Here is a 16522-nt window from a genome sequence, read left to right on the forward strand (position 1 = left end):
AAAACTGTGTTACACTTTGATCTGGTAATAATACCAGATTTGGTTCAGTGTCCCAAAAAGTTAATAAAAAAGGAAAAGGACCTATTTGTACAAAAATATTTATAACAGCTCTTTTTGTGGTGGCAAGGATTTGGAAATTTCCATTGGGGAATGACTGAACAAGATGTGGTCCATAAGGAATGAAGAGCAGGAGGACTTCAGAAAGAGCTGGAAAGATCTGCATGAACTGATGCAGAGCAAAATAAACAGAACCCAAGAACATTGTACATAATAACAGCAATGTTGGGCAATGACTGTTGTCTACTCTTAGAAATGCACTGATCTGGGATAATCCTGAAAAACTTATGACAGGGAATGCTGTCCACCTCCAGAGAAAGAACTGTTGGAGTCATCTTTCATGTCAGTGTATTTATGGTTTTATTTGGCAGTTTTGGTTATGAATGAATTTGCTCTTATAACAATGACCAATATGGAAGTGTTTTGAATGACAATAAAAATTAAATTAAATTTTTTAAAATTTAAAATAAAACAAAAAGGGAATTATAATAATATCACTTTATAGGATGTTTTTGTAAGAATCAAATAAAACCATTCACTGAAAGCACTTTGCAAAACTTAAAAGAACTATATAAATGTGCGTTGTTAAATATTCTTGGTTTTTTTTTCTTAAATATTATTTTCCATTGCCACCATTATCCCACCTTAACCTTTTTTTTAAACCCTTACCTTCCATCTTGGAATCAATACTGTGTATTGGTTCCAAGGCAGAAGAGTGGTAGGGGCTAGATAATGGAGGTTAAGGGACCTGCCCAGGGTCACACAGCTGAGAAGTATCTTAGGTCAGATTTGAACCCAGGACCTCCCATCTCTAGGCCTGGCTCTCAATCCACTGAGCTACCCAGCTTCCCCCACCACCTGACCAGAAAGCAATTAGATGGAAAAGGCAGGTGTTTGGAATATGCCTGGAAAAAAGTTAAGGACAGATCTGCTGGGATGTTCAAACCTCCCAAGTGTTTTTCAGTCCTGTTTGACTCTTTGTGACCCATTTGGGGTTATCTTGGCAAAGATACTGGAGTGGTTGGCCATTTAATTTTTCAGCTCATTTTACAGATGAGAAGACTGAGGCAAACAAGGTTAAATGACTTGCCCAGGATCACACAGCTAGTAAGTAAGTGTCTGAAGCCAGATTTGAACTCAGAAAGATGGAGTCTTCCCAACTTCCCATTCTCTATTATTGGTCACTGGCCTTATCAATAACTCAATAAACCTCCATTAAGAACTTGTGTGACAGGAACTGTGATAAGTTCCTGCCCTCCAGGAGCTTGCCATGTAATGAGGGAGACAACATGCAAATAATACATGCATTCAATACATGTGCCATGTAAGTAAATGGAAGGTCATCTCAGAGAAGCAAGCTAACTTGGGGGAAATGAGAAAGGTCTCCTGCAGAATGTGGGATCTGACTTGAGTTTTGAAAAAATCTAGGCAATGGAGAGTAGGAAGGAGCTAGGGCAAAGGCATCGAGTTGGGGAAATGGGGTGTTAAATTTGAGAAAGAAAGTCAGTGTTGCTTATAGTAAACATTTGAAAGCTTGTAAAAGGAAATGGAATGGAAATGTGGGAAGGGGCCAAGTTGTAAAGGATTTTAAATGCTAAACAAAGTTTCAATTTGATCCTGGAGGTCCTGGGGAGCCACTGGAGTTTACAGATCAGGAAAATCACACCAATATCAGAACGGACTAAAAGCTCTTAGAGGGTGTACAGTGAATTTTCCTTTCTATATAAAGGCAGTTGGCATGGGAGTGCTAGATTTGGCATCAAGAAGGACCTGAAATTCACTAGTTCTGTGACTACAAGCAGTTCATTTAATTGCAACATGCCTCAGTTTTCTTACCTGTAAAATGGGGACAATAGTTGTATTTCCGGTCTTGTGGGATTGTTACAAGGCTTAAATAAGCTAATGTATGTAAATCATTTTGCAAACGTTTAAAATTATGGCATAGGTCTAGTCCCTATCATCACCATCATCATCATTGCCATCATCACCATCACCATCATTATTATTGCCTTCCTTGGCCCCGAGGCCATCAAGAAACAGCTGTTGAATGATTAATTGACTTCACCACATTTAAGGCTAAACCTGCTCCCAGATAAAACTGCTCAGAGTTATAGGGACATCAACTGAGAGCTGGAAAATAATGTAGAAATCCACTGATCCTTAGAGATGGTTTTTACAGATAGGGAAGCTGAGTCACAGAGGGCTAAAGTGACTTGCACACAATCACAATTAGTATAATGACCGTAGTGGGTGTTGGATAAAAGATGAGAAGAATGTACGTCCCTCCCTTCTTTTCAGTGATTTGAATAGGAAGGCATGGAACCATGCTCATGCTGTCGGTGTGGTTGGGGGTCTATGTCCCTGCTGTCCCCTTCATTTCCCTAAATTCAAAGTAATAGAAAGAATAACAGTAGTCAGGAAAGAAGGATGGAGGAAGGAAACGAACATTTATTAAGTGATTTCTGTGTGTCAGGCTCTACGCTAAGCACTGGTAATACAAATACACTCAAAAAATGGATCATAGAAAACTGTTTTGCATGATTCCACATGTATAATCTTCTCAAGGAGGGAGGAAAGAGGGAGAGAGAGAAAATTTGGAACTCAAAAATTATAAAAAAAGAATGTTAAAAATTGTTTGAAGCTAAAGCTTAAATGCTTTGGCCACATGATGAGAATAGAGGACTCATTGGAAAAAGAGAAAGGAGATGGATAAGTGGTGTCATGGAAACAATGATTGTGAGCTTGGGCAGGCTTTGGGAGATGGTGGAAGAGAGAAGAGCCTGGAGAGCTATGGTCCATGGGATCATGAAGAGTCAGATACAGCTGAATGACTTAACTAAAAAAAAAAGGCTTTATATGTAATATAATTGTTTTATATGTAATAACTGTGTGGGAGAGAATAACCAGAAGTACTTCATACTGTTTACAATGTATATAGCACTCATTTATTGTCCTGCATGCTCTCATCCTGGTGGGATTTCATTTCTTGTATTGCTTTGAAGAAGCCTGGACAAAATGCAGCTCATTTGCCCTACCTACCACTGTGATTCTTCTCATCTTGCTGTGTTCTGAAACCCTCCTTCCTTTCATCGTCACATCAGGAATGTTTGGGACCCAGTTATATTCCATCTGCTCTGATGAAACGAGAACAGAACAACTGAAAAAGGAAAAGAGAAGATGGGCTAAACCCAAAATGGATGAACATGAAAGCAATATTTGGCCATCCATCCTCTCTAGCTTGGCTTAGCCCATTTCCTACATCAAACTAGGGAAAGCAGACCAGTACCAGTATGTGGTCTAAAGAATCCTTGATCAGCAAATCCAGTAAAACACAAACCACATTACAGCATCGCCATTCAGTAAATTTTACATAAATGTTTAAACTGGAAAAAAAAGAATAAAAACAAAATTAAAACATTCTTTTCTAAAAAATGCAAGCAAAAAAGGGAAGATGGTCCTACTCTCAAAGAATTTACATTCTAATCCTACTACACATAGAAGTTTAAAAGGTATGTGTGTGTATGTGTGTGTGTGTGTGTGTTTGTGTGTGTGTGTTTAGAGTTTAGAAACTAGATCTGCTCCAGGAGGAAAATAAAGGCTAGACTGGGCTCATCCACAAAATGGATACTCTGGGAGGAATTCACCAATAGAAAGGGGAAGACTTTTACAAAAGGATGCCCTTGATGGACAGCTACTCATCTTCCTGAGTTACTTCCTACCTGTATGACCCTAGGCAAATCACTTAACCTTATTTGCCTCAGTTTCCTCATATCTGCAAAACAAACTGGAGAAGGAAATGGTTCAATTTCTCTGCCAAGAAAACCCCAAAAGGGATAACAAAGGGTTATCCCTGACTGGAAAACGACTGAACATCAAAAGTTCCAGATGGAGAAGTATCCAGATGATGGGGCATGTTCAAGGATATAAAAGCATGACTTAGAAGTATGGGAACCAGGAACAAGAAATATGGGAGCCAGGTGGGAGATTTGGATTTGAAACTAGAATCTGACACTTCCTCACACAGCCCACTGTTTTCACCTAAATAAAGAATAAAGCATTCCTCAGATGTTATAGGCATTTGTGAAGAAACTACTAGATATAGTCTCAGGAGACCCAACCACAGTCATATCCCAGCACTTACTGGGTGAGTGTAGAAAATCCCTTCATATTGTTGCCAGTCAGTTGTTTCAGTTGTGTCAGCTTTTTTGTGACCCCATTTGGAGTTTTCTTGGCAAAGATACTGGGGTGGTTTGTTATTTCCTTCTCTGACTCACTTTACAGATAGGAAAACTGAGGCCAACAGCTGCCTTTCGTCCTACTGAGCCTTTTTCCTCATCTTTAAAAAAGAGATAATAATACCTGAAGAGACCATCATGAGGCAGGTGCTTTGTAGACCTTAAAATACAGCATCAAGATGAATTGTCATTGTACTCTTACCCCATACAGTTGGAGGAAAAGGTTGTGAAGCCTGAGGCAAAGAAGGTCAAAGCCAGAAAGTCTAAAGGATTTGTATATAGACACACAAAGAGAGGAAGAGAAGACAGAGAGAGGGAACAGAGAGAAATGAAAGAGCGAAAGAGACATGAAGATAAACCGAGACAGAAAGTGTAAGACAGTGCAAGACAGAATCACAGAGAAGCTCCCCATCTGTAAAAAAAAAAAAAAGAGGATCCCTTCCAGCTCTGACATTGTGTTCTATGTGTTGAAGGCTTGCTGTGTTGGGCTGGAATGCAAGCTGAGCTAGGGAGTATCTCAGCTGTGGGGAAGCCTCCCACTGTCAAAATCCTGCACTGAGCCCTGGGGAGATGGTGGTATGGATGATTGGATTTGTGTGAAAGAGGAAACTCTCAGCTCCTTTGAGCTCAGGCTAATTTGTTGGGGGTGGAAGTTCAAGGAAGAGGAAGGATGAGAGGAGCAAAACTTTCTCACCAAAGCAAAGGCAACCATCTCTTGGCTCCAGACCAGGCCACAGAGTTTGAACATCCAGGGTTGCTTATTCTCCCTCAAATTACTCCAGGGGAACAAATTCCATCTTGAAATAGGGGACAGAAGTAATCCCAGTCCAGTCAGGAAAGGAAGACCTCATAATGGCCGTGGAGGATGGGGGGCCGGGGCAGGATGAGTGGGTGCTACTGCCTTACCCCTGGTGCAAGTCTTATCTAGTTCACTATTATCACTATTATTTTGTGGATGAGCCCAGCCTAGCTTTTATTCCCTTCCTGACCTTGATCTGGTTTCTAAACTCTGTCTGTCTCTGTCTCTGTCTCTGTCTCTGTCTCTGTCTCTGTCTCTCTGTCTCTCTCTCTGTCCCTGTCGCTCTCTGTCTCTGTCTCTCTCTGTCTCTCTGTCTCTCTCTCTGTCCCTGTCTCTCTCTGTCTCTGTCTCTCTGTCTCTGTCTTTCTCTGTCTCTCTGTCTCTCTCTCTGCCTGTCTGTCTCTCTGTGTCTCTTTCTCTCTCCCCTTTTAAACTTCATTCTGTGTGTTGTAAGAATTAGAATGTAAATTCCTCAAAGGTAAGGACCAGCTTCCTTTTTTGCTTGCTGTTTATACTAATCCTCCTGGTTGCTTAGTGTCTCACTTCTGTGCCCCCTCCCCTTCTCTCCTACCATCCTTTCCAACCAACCTCTATGGCCCATATGGACAGCTGAGAGGGAGAATTGGGCTATGGGGGAGGATGAAAAGGAATTCCTGATTTTTTTTTCCTCCCCAACCTAGGCTCACCACTTGTCATGTGGTACAAAAGTTTGGAAATGATCCAAATGATCCCTGGGATTCTCTCTGGAGGCCTTCCCTCTTTTAAAGGGAACCAGGAAAACATTGTACACAGTAACAGCAATATTGTGGAATGATCAACTGTGATAGATTTAGCTACTCTCAGCAGTACAAAGATCCAGGACAGTTCTGAGGAGCTTAAGACAAAGAATGCTATCCACCTCCAGACAAAGAACTGTGAGAACCAGAAGGCAGATGAAAGCATGTGATTTTCCAGTTGTTTATTTGGATTTATGTTTTGGGGTTCTGGTTTTATAAGATTACTCACAAAAATGAACAATATAGAAATACATTTTGCTTGATAATACATGTATAGCCAAATCAAATTGTTTGCCAGCACCCAGAGGAAAAAGGGAAGGGAAGGAGGGAAATAAGTTCAGTCATACAACTTGGGAAAATTTGGGTAGAAAATTGTTAATACATATAATTGGTAAGTTAAAAATAAAATAAAGGAATCTGCTATAAAGCAAGGACTGGGGTATGTTCAACATCTCTGAAGCTCATGAGTAAGGTTCTTGGTCACTACCCCTATTTTCCCTCATTCATTGTCCAATTCCTTTGTGTCCCTCAATATCTCTTCTACCTTAGACATGATAACACCTCCCCCGGATTCCTACCAATACAACCTCCCCCTGCTCCTAACCAATACAGCAATCCTACTTGATTCTTAGACTCATATGATATAATGTCTGTCACCTTCATTTTTTTGTTGTTGTTTCTGTCTCCTTTTAGAATAGTAATAATAATAGTAATTTACATTATGTTTTACACAGGCTGTCATTTGAGCTTCACAACAACCTTCAGCAGTTAAGTGTGATTATTATACCCATTTTACAGATGGGGGAAATGAAGCTGGGAGATATTAAGTGACTTGCCCAGAGTTATACAACTAGTAAATGTCTGAGGTGGGATTCAGACTGGTCCTGGGCATCCACTGCACTACTTAGCTGCTTTCTTCTCTTTCTCTTTCTGACTCTTTCTCCCATTCTGAGGCTCTCCAGGAGACTAGGCACAAAAGGCTTTGATTCTGCCTGATTCTTCCATTTGTGTCCATCTCACTGTATCTCCCTGACTGTGCCCCCCTCCCCCTTCCTCCCTTGCCAGTTTCTTTTCTTTCAGATTCTCTTAGAAAATTTAAATTTCGGGTGAGATCGTTTGTTTTTACATCAGCTTCATTTCCCAATATAGCTCTTCCTCTGTCGCATTCTCCATCTCTTTTCCTCTTTTTGTCTCTTTCTGCCTTTGTAGCTGTCCTTTCCCCCTTTGTTTTACTGTCTATGTCTCTTTGTGTCTTTCCTTTTATTTTGGGTCTTTCTGGCTGGCTCTGTTTCTGTTTCTGTCTCTGTCTCTGTCTCCAGGTCTCTTTCTCCGGTCTTCTTTCCCTGAATCTTTTCCTCTTTCTGGTGCCCATCATGTCTTTGACTCTTTTCTCTCCCTAAACCTGTCTCCCTTGTTTCTGGGTACCTGTCTGTCTGTCTGCCAATCCGTCCGCCTGCCCTCCTGGCTCTTTTCTTGTCTCCGTCTACTCGTTTTCTCTTCAGTCTTTCGTCCCGTTTCTTTTTCTTTGTCCCTGTCCTGTCCTTGCAATCTTTCTGGCCTCATTCCTAGCCTCCCAGGGAGTGGGGGGAGAAGGTGCTGGAGACTGGGAGGCACCTCTCCCAGAGATCTCTTCGCCCGGGTGGTGCTGTAGCCAGTCAAACCACCTCCTTCCCTCCCAGTTGCTGACCCGGCGTGGAGCCAGTCGTGGAGCTGGTCCAGCCCCTCCCCGGCGTGCCACGCACACGCCGCTGCTCAATGCACGGGTAGGAACGGTTCCGTTCCCACATCTGACGCCCTGAGCAGGAGAGGGGCAGCCTGTGCACTGGCCCTTGCCCGCCCCCTGGCAGCCCGGTCTCCCGCCCCTCTTCGGAGATTCATTGCCAAATATCTCGCCTCCTCTCCCTTGGCCGCCCAACGCGGTGCTCCTCTTGTCTGACTAGGCGCGGCCAGAGACCCCTCTCCCTGCCTCCCGACTATCGTCCGGCCGCCGGATTAGGAGGTCGAGTCTGCTGTGACTCTGGACCTGGGTTGGGTCAGCCTGTTGCCCGCCTGCCTTGAGCCTCCCCATCTGTTTGGCTATCTAACTAGCGATTTGTTTCTCTTGTTCTTTAGGGAGGAGTAGCTTGCATTATTTTACATATATTTTCCTCTTTGAAGGAGCCAGTGCAAGAATATATCCTTATTTTAACACATGAGGAAACTGAGGCTCACTTGCCTAGGGGCAGGGGGAAAGAGCTGTCCCTCTTGTGATAAAGTACACGGAGAATCCCCTTGGTGAGTGAGCACTAAGGGGAGGGAGGGTCCACATTGTTTGATAGACCCCTTTGAATCTCTTCCTTGGAGTTTATTAAATGCAATGTCTAATTTAAAGTGCTTTTCCTTAATGAGAAAGAAGCAAGAGCTGGAAGTACTTGAGTAGGAGCTGAGGGCCTGCAGCTAATTCCAATTCCTCGGACCTTCTTCCATCTTTTCCAATACTACTTTCCTCCAAGACTAAAGTCAAAAGGGCAGCTGGGTGGCTGGGTGAATAGTGCACCAGATCTGGAGTCAGGAGGACCTGGATTCAAAACCAGACTCATATGCTTTTTAGTTGTGTTCTTGCCATAGGATTATGAGGTCAAGTCACATCTTTGGGCAAGTCACTTAACCCTGTTTGCCTAGCACTTCTGTCTTAGAAGTGTTACAAAGGGGGAAGCTGAGTAGCTCAGTGGATTGAGAACCAGACCTAGAGACAGGAGGTCCTAGGTTCAAATCTGGCCTCAGACACTTCCTAGCTGTGTGACCCTGGGCAAGTCATTTAACCCCCATAGCCCTTACCACTCTTCTGTCTTGGAGCCAATACATAGTATGTATTGCCAATACTATGTACTGGCTCCAAGATGGAAGGTAAGGGTTTAAAAAAAAAGAATTGTTACTAAGCTAGCAAGTAAGGGTTTGGAAGAAAAAAAAAAGACTAAAGCCAAGCACTAACTCCTACATGAACCCTTTCCCAATCTCCCCCTTACCAGTCTATCTCTTTTGTATGTAGCACTATCATCTAGCTATCTACACACAGATATATTCTAGTTTAATTTAATTAAATTATATTAATTTGTTTTATATTTTATTAGTTATTATCTTTTATATTAATATTTAGTCATTTACCTTTAATTGTACATGTTATATATGAATAAAATTTTATACATGCACACACATATATGTATACATGTTTTCTCCTCAGGTAGAATGTACCTGGAAAAGGTCACTTTTCATTGATGGGAATGGCACCTCCAGAGCCTGCATATCAGTGCTGTTGTAATCTCTCCCACCTCTACTAAGAGGGCTGTCATGTTAAGAATCTACGGACTCCACAATACAAGAAGGAGACAGGAAGCTAAAGGACAAGAATCTTTCCAGCCCTCCAGAGTGCCATCTCTTCTACAAAGGTTTCTCAATATTGAAGGAGCTGGCAGAGAAGAGCCTGTGCCTCAAGACAAATCTAAAGGCACCTTAAGCCGTGAAGTCTATTTTAGTCTGGAAGCTGGGAAACCCCTACTATGGGGCATCCCACCGTGCTAGCCAAAGTGCTAATTGGAGGAAAAGTCCTTATGGATCCCCTCTTGGACTCCCCACCCTTGCAATCAGATGGCATGGAGTTTGACTTCTGCGTGGATAATAGAGGAATGTTCACTCTCTTTGCCGGGGGCCAGGACTGTTTCATTTTTGCACTTGTATCCCCGGTGCCTAGCACAAGTCCTGGCATGATACAGTCACTTAATATTTGTTGGATCATTGACTGGTTGAATCTGGAGTCAGGAGTACCTGAGACCTGAATTCAAATACAGCCTCAGAAACTTAGCTCTGTGCAGGTAGCTTACCCTTCCTCAACTGTAAAATGAGGATAATAACACCTATCTCTTAGAGTTGTGATAAAATTTGTTCAGTGTTTAGCACAAAGTAGTTGCTGGATTAAGACTGGTTTTTCACCCTTCTTCCAAACCTATGAGGGGGAAACCAAACTGTAGCAAGAGGGACCAAATTAGACCTAAAGGATAACCTGTGGAAGAATGAGGCAAGAGTACTTTGGTTGGGGGAAGTAAGAGAGATGATAAAAGTCTTCCCCAATTATTCCCAGAAGAATTTTAAGAATGGGAGGAATTCCAAGCTTCCTCTCCCTCCACCAAGGATGTTTTGGGTCAGATGTAAGGAAATAGGCTCAATGAGTTCTGGAGGGGCTATTAAGAAGCTGTTTTGTTAAGATCATGACATGGAGACAGCTAAGTGGTTCACTAGCTAGAGCCAGGCTTGGAGACAGGAGGTCTTGGGTTCAAATGTGACCGAAGACACTTCCTAGCTGTCTCTGGGCAAGTCACCTAATTCCAAATGCCCAGCCCTTACAGAGTTCTTCCCTTAGAGTTTATTCTAAGGCAGAAGGTAAGGGTTTGGGGGGGCAAAGATCATGACATGAACTCTTATTGTTGGAGTAGGTCTGTATGAATTCCAAAATTGTGTGTGTGTTGGGATGGAGTCTTAGGGCTCAAAGAACAAAATTTCCCTAGTTACTTCCTCTTACTTGGCCCCAATAAGGCACATATCATTGATGCCTGGAATATCAGAGAAAGTATTAGCTGAGCTAGAAGATGTGTCTGAGAGTGATTGAATCAACAGACTCACAGTCCTTCACCCCAGCTCTCCTTTCCTCCTACTCCCGTCCTGAGACCAAGAAGATGTTTGTTTCACATCCTTGGAGTTTATTAAATGCAATGCCTAATTTAAAGTGCTTTTTCCTTAATGAAAGGGAAGCAAAGAGCTGGGAGTACTTGAGTGGGGGCTGAGGGCTTGCAGCTAATGAGGCGAGCCCAACTAACAAGGTAGAGGAAGCTGAGTCTCTAAGCTGTTCTCACCACTCTTGTGTCCCTTTTTGAGATTTAGTACTTGCCAACCTTCACATTCCTCTTCTCCCCTTCCTCTCCCTCCCTTGGAACCAATTTCAAGTATTGATTATACTTCTGTCGATTAGATTTTATTTTAAGACAGAAGGTAAGGTTGTTGTTGTTTTTTTAAATAGTACCTATTTTCCAGGATAACCTCTGAGTTGATTCCAATCAAATAAGATAAGACTTGTAGATCACCTGGCACATTTTAGGTGTCAGAAGGAAAAAAGTGAGGTCCCTATTATTAGTTTTACTAAACTGTTTGACTTTGTTAGGAGAGCTCCCACAAACGGAGAATTATATGCAAATACAAAGGAAACATAAAATAGGACAATAAAACTTTTTGTTTTTTGTTGGGTTTTGTGGGAGTCAAGTGACTTGTCCAGGACACAAAACTAAGACATGTGTGAGGTCACATTTGAACCCAAGACCTCCCATCTCTAAGAAAGGAAGAATCAGCTACTTTAGGAATGACTGAATTTTTTGTTTGTAACTTCCTACTTGATTTGACAGGAAGGTAAGTGTCACACTCCAAGCCCAAATGACTTTGAAAATGCCTGAGTCTTAATCGAGGATGAGTTGGTTTAGATATCTTTTGAGGTCCCCTCTAAGATTCTGCCATCCTGTGAAACTCTCCATGATCTTCTCCTCCTCCTCCTCTTCCTCCTCCTTCTCCTCTTTCTTTTCCTTCTCCTCCTTCTTCTCCTCCTCCTTCTCCTCCTTCTTCTCCTTCTCCTCCTCCTTCTTCTCTTTCTCCTCCTCCTCCTCCTTACTGCTGCTTCTTCTCCTTCTCCTTTTTCTCCTCCTTCTCCTTCTTCCAAGGCAGAAGAACACTAAGGGCTAGGCAATGGGGATTATGTGATTTACCCAGGGTCACAAAGCTAAGAAGTGTGTGAGGTCAGATTTGAGCCCAGGATCTCCCATCTCTAGGCTTTACTCTCAATCCACTGAGTCACCTAGCTCCCACCACCCACCTCCATTCCTTCTTTAGGTGGTCTTCATCAATTCTTGTGTCCAAAAGAAAGTCTCCTCCTGGAGATGCTGATGGTAGCTAGAAGCTATACAAGAGGCATAGATAATTCATCAGTTGGTCAATCAAGAAGCATTTATTGATCTAGGATAGAGAATGGACCTATAATTTTATTGGTATGGGAATTCAAACTCTCCACCATGCGATGAAGGCAACATCTTCTCTGAAACTTATAGTCTTAGAGAGTTGAGTAATTGAGTCAAACTCAAAGAAACAGGTCACTCAATGGTATATAAGGATCCTAATGACTTAGAAAAGCACAAATTAAAATGATCTACATTAAATTGTTCTATTGTTGAGACAACTAGGTGCTGCCAGACCTACAGTCAGGAAGACTGATCTTTCTGAGTTCAAATGTGGCCTCAGACAGTTCCTAGCTGTGTGATTCTGAGTAAGTCGCTTTCCCCTTTTGCCTTAGTTTCCTCATCTGTAAAATAAGCTAGAGAAAGAAAAGGGAAAGCACTCCAGTACCTCTGCCAAGGAAACCCCGAATGGGGCCATGAAGAGTCAGATACAACAGAACAACAACAATGCTCTATTTTAATTTATTGTGTTATAATTACATTTTAATCTGGTTCTTCATCACTGGGGAGTGTTGCTCTGACCTAGAGCTCTGAGAGCCATGACTTGCCCAGGGTTATTTTTGCCAATCAGGAAAATAAATTTAATTTTGTTTTTGTTTTGATTTTGTATTGGAGACTGGGTCTCCCTATCTCCCCCAGGCAGGAAATGTACCAGCCACTGATGGGCAGATCCCAGGACTGAGCAGAGCGGAAACTTTAACCTGCTTTATTTTTCTGCCTGGACCAGGTTACCCCTACCCCCACATCCCAGGGACTCCCTATACTTAACATGTGTTAGACTTAACTTGGACTCTTAATTGGCTTTTGGCCCTGTTAGAGCCCAGAACTCCTGAACTGGAGCAATCCACCAGCCTCAGGCACCCCCAGCAGCTGGGTTTAGAGGCAGGTGACACTATGCCTGCCAGAAAAATGATTTTCAATTGCAAATTCATCTCTACAAGCTTTAAAAGAATAAATTGTATGTAACCTGAAAATAAAGGCCACATTTATGATGGTAAACTACAATTTCACAAAGAATTGTAACCATTTTGCACACTTATCACTTCTCTCTTTTTTTTTGGCAAAATGCTCTTTTGATGACAAATAAATTAAGGAATAGTCAACTGGAACAAACAACTTTCCAGATAATACATAAAGGGTTGGAATTTTCTTCTCATAAACATGTTAAAAGGGGAAAAAGAAGCAGCAATAAAAATGTCTTGCAGGTCGGTCCTACATACAAACCTAGGCATCAAGATAATCTCGAAACTACTTTTCATGTCAAATAGAAAGATCTAGATGAATGGTTTTTTTTTCAGTAATATTTAACATATTATAAATAGGTTTCCTTAAGAGTTTATAACTGGGGCAGCTTAGGTAGTTCAATGGATAGAAAGCCAGAACTGGAGATAAGAGGTCCTGGAGTGAAATCTGGTTTAAGACACTTCCTAGCTGTGTGACCCTGGGCAAGTCACTTAATCCCCATTGCCTAATCCTTACCACTCTCCTGCCTTGGAACCAATTCACAGTATTGATTCTAAGATGAAAGGTAAGAATTTTTTTAAAGAGTTCATAACTAGGATAGCTAAGTGGCTCAGCAGCAGAGAGAGATGGGAAGTCCTGGGTTCAAAAAAATGGTCTTAGATATTTTCCAGTTGTGTGATCCTGGGCAACTCACTTAACCCCAGTTGCCTAACCCTTACTGCTCTTCTTCCAATACTTAGTATTGATTCTAAGACAAAGTAAGGGATTTTAAATTTAAAACAATTATAACTCTGAAAAATGACTTATGGGCAGCTGTTTCTTTCATGGGGTAACAAGGGCTAGAGTTGTTGATGGAGCAATTCATATAATTAGGGAGTGCAGTTGACATGGGCAGCTGGGTTGCACAGTGGATAGAGTAAGCCTGGTGTCAGGAAGACTCAACTTCCTGATTTCAAATCTGGCCTCAGACACTTCCTAGCTGTGTGACCCTGGTTGTTGCTCAATCATTTTTCAGTCATGTCTGTCTCTTTGTGACCCCATTTGAGGTTTTCTCAGAAGAAATTCTGTAGTCTTTCCTCCTCCAGATCTTTTTGACAGATGAAGAAATTGAGGCAAACAGGAGGGCGGGGGAGGTATTTACACAGAGTCACATAGCTATTAAGTGTCTGAGGCCAGATTTGAACTCAGGAAGATGAGTCTTCCTCATTTGTAAAATGAAAGAGTTGGGTCAGATAATCACAAAAGTCTTTCCAGTTCCAAAGCTAATCATTCTAAAACATCCTGACTTCAAGGTTGGGGACAAAATGTAGAGCATGGGAATATGACTCAAAGTTTTGAAAAAATATATTGTTTTCATTTTTCTATAACTTTCATTTTTGACTCTATACCTACCTGGTGAACCATTGCTTATACAAGAGAATATTAAAAAGAAAACAAAAAAAACAGTTCTATAAAACCAATCAACACATCAATATTCTGACAGTAAATGCAATGTTCCACTCCCATAGTCTCCACCTCTGCCAAGAAGGAGGGAGATAAATTTCTCACCTTTTCTTTGAAGTCAAACTTAATCATTATAATTATACACCATTTAGTTTCTATTTGTTATTTTTGTGGTGGTGGTGGTTCTTTATTGCAACCATATTGTAAGGAAGACTCAGGAATTTGACCAGCTAGGCCTCCAGTAGCTGCCAAGATCTCTTTCTTTCTTTTCCCCTTTCCAAGGATTGGAATGAAAAAGCATTTGTCACATAAAATTGAAAACCATGTGTACAAACAAAATCAATGCAACTAAAATTAGAAGGGAACAGGTAACTGAGAAAGCTCTATACAAGTTTCTCTGATAAAAGCCTTTTTCCAAGATACATAAGGAATGGATTCAGATTTTTAAGAATAAAAGTCTTTTCCCAACTAATAATCAAAGAATATGAACAGGAAATTTTCAAAGAAAGAAATCTAAGTTATCAACAGTCAGATTTTTTTAAATGCTCCAAATCACTAAATAATTAGAAAAATGCAAATTAAAGCAACTCTGTGGTTCTACTTCATACACATCAGATTGGCAAAGATGACAAAAAGAGGAAAAAAACAACTTAGAAAACGGGTATATTAATACACTCTTGGTAGACCTCTAAAATGGTTCAGCCATTCAGAAAACCAATTTGGAACGAGGCCCAAAATGTCACTAAACTATGCATATTCTCTGACCCAGCAATAACTCTACTGGGCTCATATCCCCAAAGAGATCAAAGAAAGAGGAAAAAGGCCCATATGCACAAAAATATCCAAAGCACTCCTTTTTATAGTGACAAAGAACTGAAAACCAAGACACCAAGATGGTGTTAATCAATAGGGAAATGATTGAACAAATTGTGCTGTTTAACTGTAATAGAATACAATTGTGCAATAAGAAATACTGAGAAGGAATAGAACGACCTTTGTGAACTGATGGAGAGGGAAGTGAGCAGAACCAGGGAAGCAATTTTTGCAATATCAATTTAGTAAAGGCAAACAACTTTGGAAGATTTTAAAACTCTGATCAATGAAATGATCTACCATGATTCCTGAGGACTGAAGATTATCTATGCCATTTACTTCCTGACAAGAGGTGACAGATTCAAGAAGAAGAATGAGACATTTTTGGACATGACCAATGTGAGAATTTGCTTTGACTCTATACTTGCTACAAAAGTTCTGTTTTTCTTTTTAAAATTGGAGAGTAGAAGCAGAAAGGGGAGAAAACAAATGCTTGTTAATTGGGGGGAAATAGACAAAAAAGCATTTATTAATTATTATAGAAAGAAGAAAAGCATTCATCAGGATGCCAAGTATATAAGAGGAAGAATGGCATAGTAAATAGAGAGCTGACCTCAAAATCAGGAAAACCTGGGTTCAATGCTTCAGATAAATAATGGCTATATGACCCTGGATACATCACTTTAATTCTCAGTAATCTAAGCAACTAGAGAAGGTGCCAACTTGAATTGGCAGAGGGAGTTTACTTACCTGAGAATTCCTTTTAACCAATGAAATCAAAGGTCCAGTCCTTATCCCTTACACAAAACCTTCAAGAACTGTGCCAAGTGTTGGTTGGGAATGCAAATAGAATTCTAAAACAGTTGCAACTTTCAAAGAGCTCAAGTTCTATTTTGGACAGACCATGCGCGCGCACACACACACACACACACACACACACACACACACTCATAGAGAGGAGAGTCCAGCTACAGGGAAGGTGGTGGAAAGTTTCAGTGATCTTTAGGGTGCTTTTTTGGAAGGGGAGAGATCCTGGAGTTCAGGTGTTAGGATGATTCAGATTCAATGGAGTACCATATATCTTTGTTTCCTACTGGATCCTGAGGCTGAGGAGAAATCAGGAGGTGACCAAAGAGAAATGTGTAAATAGGGTGAAGGTGAGGGAGCCCTGGGCCCTTGAACACTAATTGATCAAGCTTTCTTTTCTTCAACTCCTCAGCTCTCCCTAGAGGAAGACCAGCATCAATGATGAATCCACTCTGCCACAATTAACATTTTCCTTAATGAGTCAATCAAACAGCAAGTTGCTAAAAGGTTCATGAACATATGTTCTCACAGACACACACATCTAGGTTCTCATCCTAGTTCAGAAGGTCATCTACAAGCGCCTTCATACACATCCCTCTCCAT

General features: G+C 41.3%; 1 long non-coding RNA gene across 1 annotated transcript; it reads right to left on the reverse strand.

Annotated features, from left to right (window-relative positions):
• Positions 1-2979: 2979 nt before the first annotated feature.
• Positions 2980-15949, reverse strand: LOC130457004 (uncharacterized). Its single transcript, XR_008915941.1, has 2 exons — positions 15863-15949; positions 2980-3214 (listed from the first exon to the last, which is right to left on the reverse strand). It is a non-coding gene; the product is annotated as an uncharacterized LOC130457004 (long non-coding RNA).
• Between the last annotated feature and the right edge of the window lie 573 nt (positions 15950-16522).

Source organism: Monodelphis domestica, chromosome 2 (genome assembly GCF_027887165.1).
Source record: "Monodelphis domestica isolate mMonDom1 chromosome 2, mMonDom1.pri, whole genome shotgun sequence".
NCBI classification, from domain to species: Eukaryota; Metazoa; Chordata; class Mammalia; order Didelphimorphia; family Didelphidae; genus Monodelphis; species Monodelphis domestica.